At 36.1% G+C, this 14,155-nt stretch overlaps 1 long non-coding RNA gene across 7 annotated transcripts; it reads left to right on the forward strand.

The window, feature by feature from the left end:
* Positions 1–214: 214 nt before the first annotated feature.
* LOC120087942 lies at positions 215–2,705 on the forward strand. Of its 7 annotated transcripts, none has more exons than XR_005484730.1 (4): positions 401–858; positions 1,171–1,211; positions 1,316–1,343; positions 1,598–2,705. It is a non-coding gene; the product is annotated as an uncharacterized LOC120087942 (long non-coding RNA). The 7 variants fall into 7 exon arrangements; XR_005484731.1 differs by having other exon boundaries at positions 1,174–1,211; XR_005484729.1 differs by adding an exon at positions 215–339 and having other exon boundaries at positions 455–858; positions 1,171–2,705.
* Positions 2,706–14,155: the final 11,450 nt, after the last annotated feature.

Here is a 14,155-nt window from a genome sequence, read left to right on the forward strand (position 1 = left end):
TCTTTAAATTCAAATTGTCATTCAAAACTATCAATAATAAATAATTTAGTGGTAAACTTAATTATATAATTAAAATTTACTTAAATTAATTGACTTTTTACGGGAAAAAAAAAAAGTAACAGAGAAAAATCGCTGCGGGGAATCTGATCCCCGCGAATTCCACGCGGTTAACGCCTTGCCCCGGCCTGTGAACATCTCTAATCTCAATCTTTCTTCTCTCTCCTTTCTCGCACAACTTAGCTCTCACCCAATGCACTCCTTTGAACCTTAGCTCCATGGAACAATATACTACTGCTGATCCCAAAATAGCATATCCAAATTATAAGAAAATCCATAGAGGTCACAATTGCAGAATTTACACCTTCAAAATTTTTATTTATTTAAACCCATATTTTATTGTATATATTGGATCAATAACAATTTCTTTTGCGTCGTATGTTCATCACTCCATCAGGTCCGCCGCTCTTACCATTGTGTGTCCGTTAGCTCCGCCAGGCCCGCCACGTGCTTCATCAAGACCGCCGAGCATTCTAATTTCATCGTGTGTTTAGATCTGCCGTTCGTTTGGATCTACCGTGCATTCCATCACTTTTGGGCTCGAGCTGTTCGTTCTTCCGCCATGCGTTCCGTCACTCTCAAGCTTGAGCTAGGCCGTTTGATTTCCATGATTTTTTATTTAGTCAGTTGTTAATACGAACATTTGTAGTTTTGATGTAGTCTTCATTGGAACATTATATTAAAGGTTAAAGAATGGCTTCAAAATCTAGGAATAAGATATCAAATAGCAGTGCCCTAAGATGAGGATGGAACCAGATGATGAGGCCGATCCTCTGCATCATGATGAATTCCTAAAAATAGGTATTTTTCAGCTATGCTCAAAGCAAAATTAGAAGAATTTGTTTATGTAGCCTATTTAATTATGCGTAAATGTTATTATTCATATGGTTGTGTTACTTCATTTTAGAGATGTTCCATCTAGTGCATCCCTACCAATTATTTCCCAACTTGCTAATTTTGTGGAACAAATTGTTTCACAAGTTTAAAAATGGTGACTATATTTCACTTCCTTCCTCCATCCCTTTTTCTGCTCCCCGTGATTTCCCTTTTTAACCCTTCCTCTTTTAAGTGTGTAATATTGGAGGTCTTACAGATTCTTTCTTCTCTGTCTAGAAGGTCGATAGCTGCTCATCCTTGGCATGATCTTGAGATTGGTACTTTCATATCTGTTATAACATTTTTCGTTTTGACCTTACTGTGGTTATGCCTGTCATTGTTCTGATTTAATTTTACTTTTTGTTTTCTTCTCGTCTGCAAGACCTGATGCTCCCAAGATTTTGAATTGTGTATGTTTTCCCCTCTTTCTTTTATGTATGTTCAAAATTTATGGAAATTTAAGCATTGATGATTAGATGTAACAAAAGTAGAGTTGTTTAGAAGCCATGTTCATGGTTTGATTGCCAGTTGGACCAATGCCACTGCCTGGAGCTGAGGGTCATATTAGCTATATGGAACTTTTTAAAATTATTCTACATGCAGAATCTTCTCCTGTGAGAAGCAACGTGACAATATGGAACTTTTTGGTCCAATCTCATGGCAGGTAGCATGGTTCGAGCCTCAAAAGCTGCTTTGACTTCAGAGCAGGAGAGACTACAAAAACTTGAGGAGGTGAAGAAGGGAAACCAAGCATTGAGATTGAGTTCAAATAAGGTCTGACATGACTCATTAACAAATACTTTGAAAGCTTATTATTTTGTCGGTTCTATATGACAGATATTGCCAGACATAGATATTTCGTTTTCACGTGGAATGCAACTTACTGGTCAGGTTAGCATATGATAGTTAACATTTGTTAACATCTGATTCAATGTGTCTCTCACCCTTTCTTAAACCCCATCTTAGAATTATGTCATCACTTCTATTAATTAAATGTACAAGACCTAGCAGAAGCTTAATTAGTGAATTTGGAGTAGTTTCAAGGGAGTTCTTTGCGAAAATTAAGGTATTCAGATTAATTAGGAAACTAATGAATATAGGCATACTACCCTGTTATAAGCTTTTTTGATAAGTTGAATTGTTTGTGCTTAGTTGTTTATAAGTTTATTTATTTATTTTTAGTTTAGGATTCTGCATTTTTTCTGACAAAGTCGCTTTTTGTTAGTATTTTATATTAGTTTTGGTAATATTACTTGTTTTGGGTTCATAAGATCTTGTTATTTCTATATCAAATTAGACTTCCCTATTGAAGCTTCTATTTGTAACTTCGGATTAGTTTTGGACTCATTCGATCATTTTTCAGTTAGGACTCAAATCATTTTCGGTAAGTTTTATACTGGAAAGAAATTTTTTTATTTACTTGTTATCTCACTAATTTTTCTATTGCACCTTATTGAGGGTAAAATTATGTTCTGTTTTTTTACTTATTTGTTCAAATTCTTGTTTTATCTACTTTGTAGATGGGAGAATAGTCTCGAGGTTCCAAAAATTGACATAAGAGAAACTTGGGAAGACATCGATGGACATTCTTCATTTATCTTCAACTTATTTTTAGTCATTTTAACTATTTTGTAATTTTATTTTTAATTCTATTCTTGTGTGCAACTTAGCATATATACTCTACTTGTTCGATGTAGAATATATATGTATACTTCATGGTTGATACGTAGGGATTTGCGGTCGAAACAAATAGAGTTGATTTGGATAAAAAATATATATTTTATCTTAGTTTTGGAGTTAAATTATCATATGAATTTGTGATAGTTAAGATTTTATGGTAAAAGATAAATATTATTTATTTTTCAATGATAAAATGATTCAATATCGGATAATTACTGAAAAAAAGTAGGCGAAAAACTGACATTGAAGATAATGTTCAATGGTAAAACCAATATTGAAAATAGAATTCAATGTCAGTTGAAAACTGACATTAAAGATAACTGGCATTGAAATCTTAATCATTTATAATGTTGGTTTAAAACCAACATAAAGACAAACGACATTGAAGATCTTTTATAACATAATCTTCGATATCAGTTTTCAATCGATATTGTATCCTTATATGTCAATTTTAAACTGAAATTAAAGCCCAACTTTGTAGTAGTGCATAGTAGTGTCGAGGTTGATGCGCTAGATCTCGTAGGGTTCTATAGTTTGTAAACTTTATATGCACAAACTCTTATGTGATTAATAATATATGGTTTTTTTATTCACTTTGTCTATGAAATATGTGATATTTTAGTTGCATTAATCATAAACCAATAAACTAACATTTAAGGTTATCGTTGTAACTTAAACATGTATGTGGAGACATACATATGGATCATGTTTAAGTGATAAACTAAATTGTCTGTAGTATATAGATAATGTTGGGCACCTTATCTTGATAACACTACGAGTATAACCTATTTTGTAGGTGTTACAAATGTTGTAAAGTGCTATAAATGATCTGATCCTGATCATTCATATATTAGACATGCGAGTGGGGATATTCTATATAAAGAAGTTTGTATAAGACCGGACCATAAAATGTTTAGTCTCATTATATAACACTGTTCATAATAGAGACTTTCATTTCATCAGAATGACCATAGGTAACATGACCTTAATCCTGAGTGATTTGTGAACTCCTGCCTATGAGATCGGTCCTTTGATTTGTATGGGTGAGAGTGGTTAGATCGTCGACTCAACAAGCCTACCATTTTTGGGATTTGTCTGATTAGGGAGCTGGGAACATAGCTACACAAGATGGATTTCACTCCTTTCCCGAAGCAGGGATATGTTGTAATAATGTATTTGATACAATTAAATTGTTAATATGATATAATTGTATTGATTCAATTATATATGATATAATTATTAATAATGTATTTGATACATTAATGTTTAATTAGAGGAAATAAATATTTGAATGAGATTCAAATAGTTGTTAAATTTAATATAAATATAATTTATATTAAATGCCATAAAATAACTAAAAGAAACTATGGTTTATATTGTATATGATGATACAATAATAAAATTATAGATTGTGTTATATTTGATATAACATATAGTTTAAAATAAATAACATATAATAAGTTAGTTATCATATTTATTTATATTTATTTTATTATTTTTCCTAATTTCTCTCCAACCACCTTAGTGGGTGATTAATTAGTTTTTGTGGCAATTTGGAATAAATAAAAAATTGTTTTTCTTTTCTTCTACATGGTACATTGACTACACGATTGAGGCATTTTGCTATACGATAGTGAGAATAGAATTGTTCTGTGACCTTCCTCAATCTTCTTCCTCCTCCCAACTCAAATTCGCTCCTTACTAAAATAGTCAGAGCTTACAACTCCTGAACTCTCACCCTGAGTATACTGAAGGTTCCTGGTGGTTGTGTCTCGATTTGGTTTGTGAAGTTCTTGAAGAAAGTCTTCAAGGTTGTAGAGTTTGAGGGGTTTACGCAAAGAAATGTACTTCAAAGATATAATCTCTTGAACTTTTTTTCTTTTAAAAAGCATCTTGTAATTTATTTAAAAATGCGTATCTTGTATGTTTGCTGTAAATTTGGTTTTCAATCAAAATGGAAATTGGATGATCCACTTCTGCTCTAGGATCTCTTTAAAATAGAGATCTTCATTTGTTGTCAGAGTCAGGTTTGCATTCTAATTCCAAATTCCATTTCTGTATTGAAATCGTTTACAGTAGAGGTGGGTTTTAAGTTTTGCATTGCGTTTAAATGTTGAATGTGTTGGGATTGGTGTCCTAATTCTCCCAGGGTCTCGTTGTTTTGTAAAGATATACATTATTCAATGAATAAAATAAGTGTTATTTAATTTTGACATTTACTCATATCCAACAAACAAAGCTCCTTGCTTATCTTATGTGAACTTCAGCATGTATATGTGATATACAAGTGAATCATGCCTTAAGTGATAACCTAAATAGGTCTGTAGTATAAGGATTAAGGTGGGATACCTGATCCTGGTGACACTACTGATACGACCCGCTTTGTAGAGGTTTGCAAGTGTTGTAAACTACTACAGATAGTAGATCCTAACAATTCATGTGGAGACGTGTGAGCAGGGGTGTCCTATACAAAGAGTTTGTATAAGACTAGGACCACGAGATGACTAGACTCTGTATATAACGTCGTTGATACTAGAGACTTATATCTCACCTAAACGACCATAGGTGACACTACTTCAATCCTGAGTGTTTTGGGAACTCCTGCCTTTAAGAACGGTCCTTTGATTTGTATAGGTGAGAGTGGCCAAATTGCCAACTCAACATACCTACCTTTTTCGGGACTTGTCTGATTTGGGAGCTGGAAACTCAATCCACAAGATGGAATTCACTCCTTTCCCAAAGCAGGGATAAGTAGAGAGATTGTTTCCTTAAGAGTTGATTCCGGGGCTTGAACATAGTGGCCACAACTTCTCTTTGGAAGAGAAGACTCAGTCATAGTAGGACTATGACTTATATTCATTAAAGGGATCAGTGGTACTTAAGGAGATAGATGTAACTACAGGGGCATAACAGTTATTGGCCCAACTGTACTTACGAGCGATCTATAAAGGGTTGTCGCACTGCTGATTGGTTAAGATGGACACATAATATATCTGTGGTAATGAGAGTACAACTGTCGGTCTTTAGTAGAGTGCCTGGCAGTTAACGGATGGTGGATCCTGTGATTAAAGAGTTTAGTCAATTATTCACATACCGTTAGAGCTTTGAGCTACAGGTACATGAGATCTCCTTGGTAGCTCAATGGATTCAGTTGAGGATCAGTTCTTGATGTTGATTTGAAATGTTCAAATTGACAAGAGGTATTTTGATTATATATGATATAATCGATATGATGTATGAGATACATCTAGTGAAGGATTGATGTAAATAAGATTTACATTAAGTACCATGGAATAGAAAAAGAACTATTGTTTATATGTTTCATGAGATGAAATATTAAAACTATAGGTTATAAATATAGTATGATAAGTTGGTTATTCATATTTATAATAATATCAATTATTGGATAATTAATTCTTTTTCTTTAATAACCAAATGAGGGGATGGTTATTGGATTGGTAATCGTGAGTTTAAAAAGGAAAGTGATTTTCCTATTTTGAAAAGAGATGATTTACAAACGCTGAAAAGTTTTCATAAAAAAAATTTTAGTTTTCTCTCTCGCGCAAAAGAAACTCACAGTCATCAAGTAAATACGGATTTACTAAACGACGGTTAGGCAAGCTAAACAGTCGTGCAGTGACGAGCTAAACGATCGTACAGTATTTACCAAACAATCGCATAGTTTTGCTAGACGATCGCTTGCCCAAACTAAACAATTATGTAGTGTCTGTAGGCGACAGACTGAGCTAAACGAACGCATAGCTTTTGCAAGACGATTGGGCATCGACCTATACGATAGATCTCCGCCATCTCCCACTTGTCCAGTCGTGCACACGATCGGTGTTGCCTCCTTTGTCTGCCTCATTCCAAGTCCGAACATAGCCCACCCTCTGGATTTTCACACCGAGAATACTAAGGTAGCCTTGTTGGTGGTGTCAGACTTAACTCGAGACCGTCGAGGTTCTGTGGAGGTCGTTCGTAGTGCTGTGGAGGTCGTTCATGTTGCTAAGGATTCGCAGTCGAGGCGATCGTTGAGAACGAGCGCGAAGTGTTCGTGTTGTGTTGCAGTCGTGTAGATCGAGCGTTTGACGTTGCTGTTGTTCGAGCGATCGTGCGCAAAGGAGCGTGGAGACGCATCTTCAAATGTTCGTAGAGTTTCTCTCTTTGTTCATTTGAGTTTTTCATGTTGTAATTTCTGTATTATTTGTACAGCCGCTTGTTTGAAGTTGACTCTAAATGTTTTTTTCATTCATGATTGTGATTTGGAATAGTCTTGATCCGCTGCTCATAGAAATCTCGAATCCGATTTCCTTCAGATTGCATATGGATGGTTATTGATGGATGTTTCGGGGTAGTAATCTCTGTTTATGGCTTTCTATTTAAACTACAAAGTTAATTTGTAAGGGCCCCTGCTTTTTTGGGCATTAAACTTTGAATCGAGTTTGTATTCATTTTAGTTTTGAGTCGTTCGTGAAGCTTCAGAAGAAAGATTGCAGTGCATTTCGATGGAGAAGACAAAACGGTGGCCGCATAGTGTAGCTAAAGCTAAACGGTTGTTTAGATTTTATTATGCGTTCATGTAGAGTATTCTTCACGATCGTGTAGCATTTGCTAAATGATTGCATAGCTAGTGCTACACGATTGTGTAGAGTTGGCTACACAATTGTGTTGCATTGGCTGCATGATCGCGTAGACGCTCGATGGATAGACAATCGTGTGGTATATGATACTCGATGCAAGGCTTGCGTGCTAAACGATCATGTAGACTATCATGTTCATTACATAGTAATTAGCTACCTGATCGCATAGTATATGATACTCGACGCTCATTACACGATCGTGTAGAATATCATGCTCATCGCATAGTAATTAGCTACATGATCGCATGGTATGGGATATTCGATGCACGTTGAACGATCAACGTGGAATTTCATGCTCATTGCATAGTCAAATCTATGCGATCGCTTTTACACGATCGTGTAGAATATCATGCTCATCGCATAGTAATTAGCTACATGATCGCATGGTATGGGATATTCGATGCACGTTGAACGATCACGTGGAATTTCATGCTTATTGCATAGTCAAAATCTATGCGATCGCTTTTACACAATCGTTTATACTCGATGCCTCATTACTCGACGAACAAAAGTTTGCTAGATGATCAAGCTACAAGGGTTCCTAGTGGAGCGGTTCGAGACGAGCGGTTCAAGACCCGGTTCACTTGTTACGAACAGATGGACTCAACTTTTGTAATAGTTTTTCCATTTAATTTTCGATTTTGAGGTTATTTATCCCGGTCTATCAACTTTAGTTAAATATACATGTGATGTATGTTTATTTTATATGCCATAATGTATGTCATATAGTTTTAAAACCCACCATAAGTTATGAATTTATTTTCATGCATCATTTTATATTATAAGTGTTATAATATATTAGTATGCATGTTTAAACTACATAAGCATGCTCATGCATCATAAAATATAAGAGCTATACTATATGTATGCATGCATTATAGCATATCTATGCATCATTTATATTATAAATATTATAATATAAGGTTAAATGTTTGTAAGGAATGTATGTATGGTTTAATTCATTAATTGTTTATATAAAAGTTATATATTAGTAATGAATGAACATTGCATGAAGCATGACACTACCTTAGGTTAATTTATAATTGTTATAAATAAATTATGTATATCTAACTTTCAATGTTAGTTGGTTTTAATTGTTTCATTTCTTATAAGTGTTATAATAAATAAAATTAGAATTAAAATCAATAATAAAGAGTTGCATGCAAACCTTAGACTTTAATCATTTTTTAAAAGTATTTTATAACTTGATTGAGATAGGCCTAAGATCCCGTTTCTAATAAGATTAGAAATCTAAGTTTAATCTTTTAAATCGGTTTAATAGAATTAAATTGATTTCTAATAAAAGATTAAATATGTAACAAATGTATCTATAAGGGACCTTTTGTCTAAGGCTGGTTTTGGCTAGGCTAGGATACTTAAGTCGATGAAAATGTCACACCCCTACCTAGGAAACTACTTGGAAAGGTGAATTAGATAGATTTGTTACATGCATGCAAATTTGATGAAAGTCTGTTAAAGAATTTAATAAGACTTGAATCAAAGTTGTTTAATCATCAAAAGAAAGTGTTGTTTTTTAACAAATTAAACAAATCACTTAGATAAAATCAATAGCCGAATTTTCTAAGTTAATGAACCCTAGGTAGAACACTCAGTGGGCGGAAAATGAAGTATATGATACTTCACTTTAACCTCTACACGTTTCTCCCTAAAAGTTCACACCGTAAGATCTATCCTCAGCCTCGAGGCACCATGGGTGTCCCCTTACGGGTGGCATTTGGGTAGGTCAATACCAAGGTGAATGGAGAGAGTGTTCATAGTAAGTGAGAGTGGGACATGTGACAACATATCCATCGATCTCTCTCATTAGGTTGGATAAAGTTTTGTGCATCGCCTCGTGGCATTATGGGTGTACCCCTAAAGGATGGCAGTTTTGCATAACTCTTTATTTGATCTCCAGAGATGGATAAAGTTCCTTTAGTCTTGTCCTAATCGGCTTTTCCCTAAGGTTGACTCATTAGGACGAGACTCTATGACCTAAAATGAGAGGTTATACTTATACAGAATTGTTAAGGATGTTAATAAATTCTGGACCGAACAATGGTGACTATTAAGTTCAGTTACAAGGAGTTATTTCTGTCTAATGGTTGAGAACATCTCATTTCAATGAAGGGACACTTGATCACCCTACCATGACTTTCTTCCTATCTCACTGAAGCATCATTGCAAAATAGATGTAACTTAAGGTACATTAGACTATTTTGCTAAAACATGATTGGTTTTTTAAAAGTGATTTGATGTAAGTAGACTTAATTAAGTTTGTTCTGTTTCAGCAATTTTATTATTGCTACTGCAACTTTAAGCTTACTTGCCACCGACAAACTAACTGGCGAACACTACGCTAGTTAGATAACACGATTTTAATCATTGATGTTCTCTGAATGGAGGAGTGTCCTCCCATTCCAGCTCCTACTGCTCCTCAAAACGTTTGAGAAGCGTATGAGCGATGGACAAGGGTGAACGAGAAGACTCGAGCATACATCTTGGTCAGCATTAACGAAGTCTTGGCCAAGAATCATGAGCCCATAGTCACTGAATGTAGGATCATGTAGTCCCTGCGGGAATGTTTGGACAACCGTCTATATAACTCAGGCATGATGCTCTCAAGTACATCTTCAACTCACATATGCAAGATGGGTCATCTGTTGGGGATCATGTTCTCAACATGATGATCCACTTCAACGTGGCTGAGATGAACGGTTCGAGCATCGATGAGGCCAACTAGGTTAGCATGATTCTGGAATTTTTACTAGATAGCTTTCTTCATTCCCGTAGCAATACTATTCTGGACAAGATTGACTACAACCTTACTACTCTGCTCAACGAGCTGCAGACATTCCTGAAGGAAATTGAACACGAGGATTTCCATGAGCAGCGGAAAGATCATTTCAAATTACAATCGTATATGAACTTTATAATTACAATCATAAACAGAAACATACGGTTATGCATTAATTATAGAAATTACAATATGATAATGCAAAAGCTCAAAGACAAAAGCTACACACTTTTGTAGACTCATCATAAAGCTCCTTCATCACGAACGCTCGCCCACAACTACACAGAAACACACGAACACTCGTCCAACACGATCGCTACACTGCACGAACACCGAGCACTCAAACTCAGCGATTGCCTAGGTCACAAACACCCCAACAACACGAATGGCCTCCACAGAATCTCGACATTGTCGAGTTGAGTATGACACCACCAAGAAGGCTACCTTGGTATTATCGATGTGAGAATCCAGAGGGTGGGCTCTGTGTGAACTTGGGTTGAGGAAGAAGACGAAGGAAATAAAAATCATGTAAATGACTGAGTAACTGCGAGATGGCAGAACCTATCGTATAGGTCAATGCCTAATCATTTAGGAAAAGCTAAGCGATCGTCTAGCAAAAGCTATTCAATCGTTTAACTTTTCGCTTAGCTGCGTGTCTGTCGCCTACAAGCACTCCACGATCATTTACCTTATCCAAGCTATCGCTTAGTAAATCCAATCTACTTGACAACTTCTGTGAGAATATTTTCGAGAGAGGAAATCTCAAATTCAAAAAGTTCAACAATACTAAAATTAGGAAAACATTTTTCTTTTTATCTCACGGTTACCATGAAACCACCAATAACCTCCCACTCAATTGGTTATTAGAGAAAAAGAGTTAATTATCCAATAATTAATATTATTATAAATATAAATGATAACTAACTTATCATATTATATTTATAACCTATAGTTTTAATATTTCATCTCATGAAACATATAACCATAGCTCTTTTTCTATTCCATGGCACTTAATGTAAATCTCATTGACATTAATCCTCCACTAGATGTATTCCATACATCATACCGATCATATCATATATAATCGAATTACCTCTTGTCAATTTAAAATTTTCAAATCAAAACCAAGAATTAATCCTCAACTGAATCCATTGAGCTACCAAGGAGACTTTATGGACCTGTAGCTCGAAGCTCAACGTGAATAACCGACTAAACTCCTTAGTCTCAGGATCCACCATTCGTTAACTGCCAAATACTCCACTAAAGATCAACAGTTGAACTCTCCTTACCACATATATATTATGTGTCCATCTTAACCTATCAACAGTGCGATAACCCTTCACAGATCGCTCGTAAGTACAGCTCGGCCAATAACCATTATGCCCATGTAGTTACATCTAACTCCCTAAATACCACGATCCCTCTAATGAACATAAACCATAGTCCTATTATGACTGAGTCCTCTCTTCCAAAGATAAGTTGTGCCACTATGTTCAAGCCCTAGAATCAGCTCTTAAGGGAGCAATCTCTCTACTTATCTCTGCTTTGGGAAAGGAGTGAATTCCATCTTGTGTAACTGAGTTCCCAGCTTCAAGATTAGACAAGTCCCCAATTGAGTTGGCAATTTGGCCACTCTCACCCATACTAAACAAAGGACCGCCTTCAAAAGTAGGAGTTCCCAAAACACTCAAGATTGATGTGTGTCACCTATGGTTGTTTAGGCGAGATGTAAGTCTCTAGTATCTGTCTCTTATACACATCTAGATGTGTATAAGAGACAGGTCTTATACAAACTCTTTGTATAAGACACCCCCGCTCGCACGTCTCCACATGAATGGTCAGGATCTACCATCTATAGTAGTTTACAACACTTGAAAACCTCTACAAAGTGGGCCGTATCCGTAGTGTCACAAGGATCAGGTATCCTACCTTAATCCTTATACTACAAACCTATTTAGGTTATCACTTAAGGCATGATCCACTTGTATATCACATATACATGCTTAAGTTTACATAAGATAACCATGGAGCTTTGTTTATTAGATATGAGTAAATGCCAGAATGAAATAATAGTTATTTTATTCATCAAACAATGTGTATCATTACAAACAACGAGACTCCGGGAGAGTTAGAACACTAATCCCAACAATCCCACTTCACCTAATGCCTCGGGAGACTAATGTACAATACAATATAAAACATGTAAAATATATAATAAACTAGGGCATACCCCAGTATCATCTCCTACTTGCCCTAGATAAGATGTCGCATGTCCCACAGACCCAAATTCTCCAGGTGACCCTCGAACACTTTAGCTGTGAGTGCCTTTGTAAAGGGATCAACAACGTTGTGCTCCGATGCGATCTTCGTGACTATCACATCACCGCGATGCATAATCTCCCTGATCAAGTGGTATTTATGCTCTATGTGCATACCCCGACGATGACTCCGAGGCTCCTTTGAATTTGCCACAGCCCCACTGTTATCACAATATAGAGTGATAGACAAATCCATATTTGGAACAACTTCAACTTCCATATCTAAAAGAAATTTCCTCAGCCAAATAGTCTTCTTATCTGCTTCACAAGCGGCTACGTATTCAGCTTCCATAGTGGAGAGTATGTGATGCATCCTTGCTTGATGCTTCACCAACTAAAGCCCCTTCATTCAGAGTGAAGACTGACCTCGATGTCGATTTGTGAGAATCTTGATCGATCTTAAAGTCAGAGTTTGTGTATCATGTGAGGATCAGATGCTTATCTCCATACACGAGTATGTAGTCCCTCGTTCTCCGAAGATAATTTAGGATTATCTTGACCACCGTCCAGTGATCAAATCTTGGATTGGATTGATACCGACTGACAATCCCTACTGCATAGTAAATTTCGGGTCTAGTACACAACATTGCATACATCAAGCTTCCTACAGCTGAAGCATAAGGAATCTCTTCAACCTTTTGAGGAGTCTTGGGACATTGATCCTTAGACAAAATGATTCCATACCTGAAAGGTAACAAACCCCTCTTGGAATCCTGCATTCTGTACCTGGTCAACATTTGATCAATGTACGAGGCATGAGACAGGGCTAACCGTTTGTTCTTACGACCCCGAATGATCTAGATCCCAAGAACATACTGTGCCTCACCCAAATCTTTCATTTGGAATTAGGCAGCTAGCCATTTCTTAATGTCAGTCAGATACCCTACATCATTCTCAATGAGTATCATCCACATACAGTACCAGGAAAGCTACTGAGCTTTTGATGATCTTCTTGTATACACAAGGCTCATCAAAGCCAGACGACTTGACCGCAGTGTCAAATCTGATGTGTCCATGATCTAGATGCTTGTTTCAGCCTATAAATGGACCTATTAAGCTGACAAACTTTTTGCTCTTGATCTAGAACTATAAACCCCTCTAGTTGAGTCATATAAATGGTCTTCTCAATATTACCATTAAGAAAGGCAATCTTGACATCCATTTTCCATATTTCATAATCATAAAATGTGGCTATGGACAAGAGAATCTTGATAGTCTTGAGCATGACAACAGATGAGAAAGTTTCCTCATAGTCAACTCCCTCAACCTGGGTATAACCCTTTTCCACGAGTCTAGCCTTAAAGGTTTGCATCTTTCCATCTACACCTCTCTTTTGCTTATAGATCCACTTACAGCCAATAAGTCTTACCCCATCAGGTGAATCAACAAGCTCCCAGACGTTATTGAAGTACATAGACTCCATTTCTTGATTCATGGCTTTAACCCATTCATCTTTGTCAACATCCTTCATTACTTTCTTAAAAGAAAATGGATCCTCGACCACATCATTCCTAATGACGTTTTGAGCTTCAGTCAAACCCATGTAACGATCGGGTGGATTTATAACCCTCTCACTACATCGAGGCAGTCACAACTCTTAAGATGGTTGACTAGATGTTCCGACCTCAACAACTATTGTTGATCTGTTGGCCTATTCAACAACTCTTGTTAAACCCTCAGCAGTCTCAGTCTCACTAGAAATCTACGCAAAACAAGCTTACTTCGTGGCTTATGATCCCTCATGTGGTCTTCTTCCAAGAAGATAGCATTTGTAGAAACAAATACTT

This window comes from Benincasa hispida, chromosome 10, assembly GCF_009727055.1.
Source record: "Benincasa hispida cultivar B227 chromosome 10, ASM972705v1, whole genome shotgun sequence".
NCBI classification, from domain to species: domain Eukaryota; kingdom Viridiplantae; phylum Streptophyta; class Magnoliopsida; order Cucurbitales; family Cucurbitaceae; genus Benincasa; species Benincasa hispida.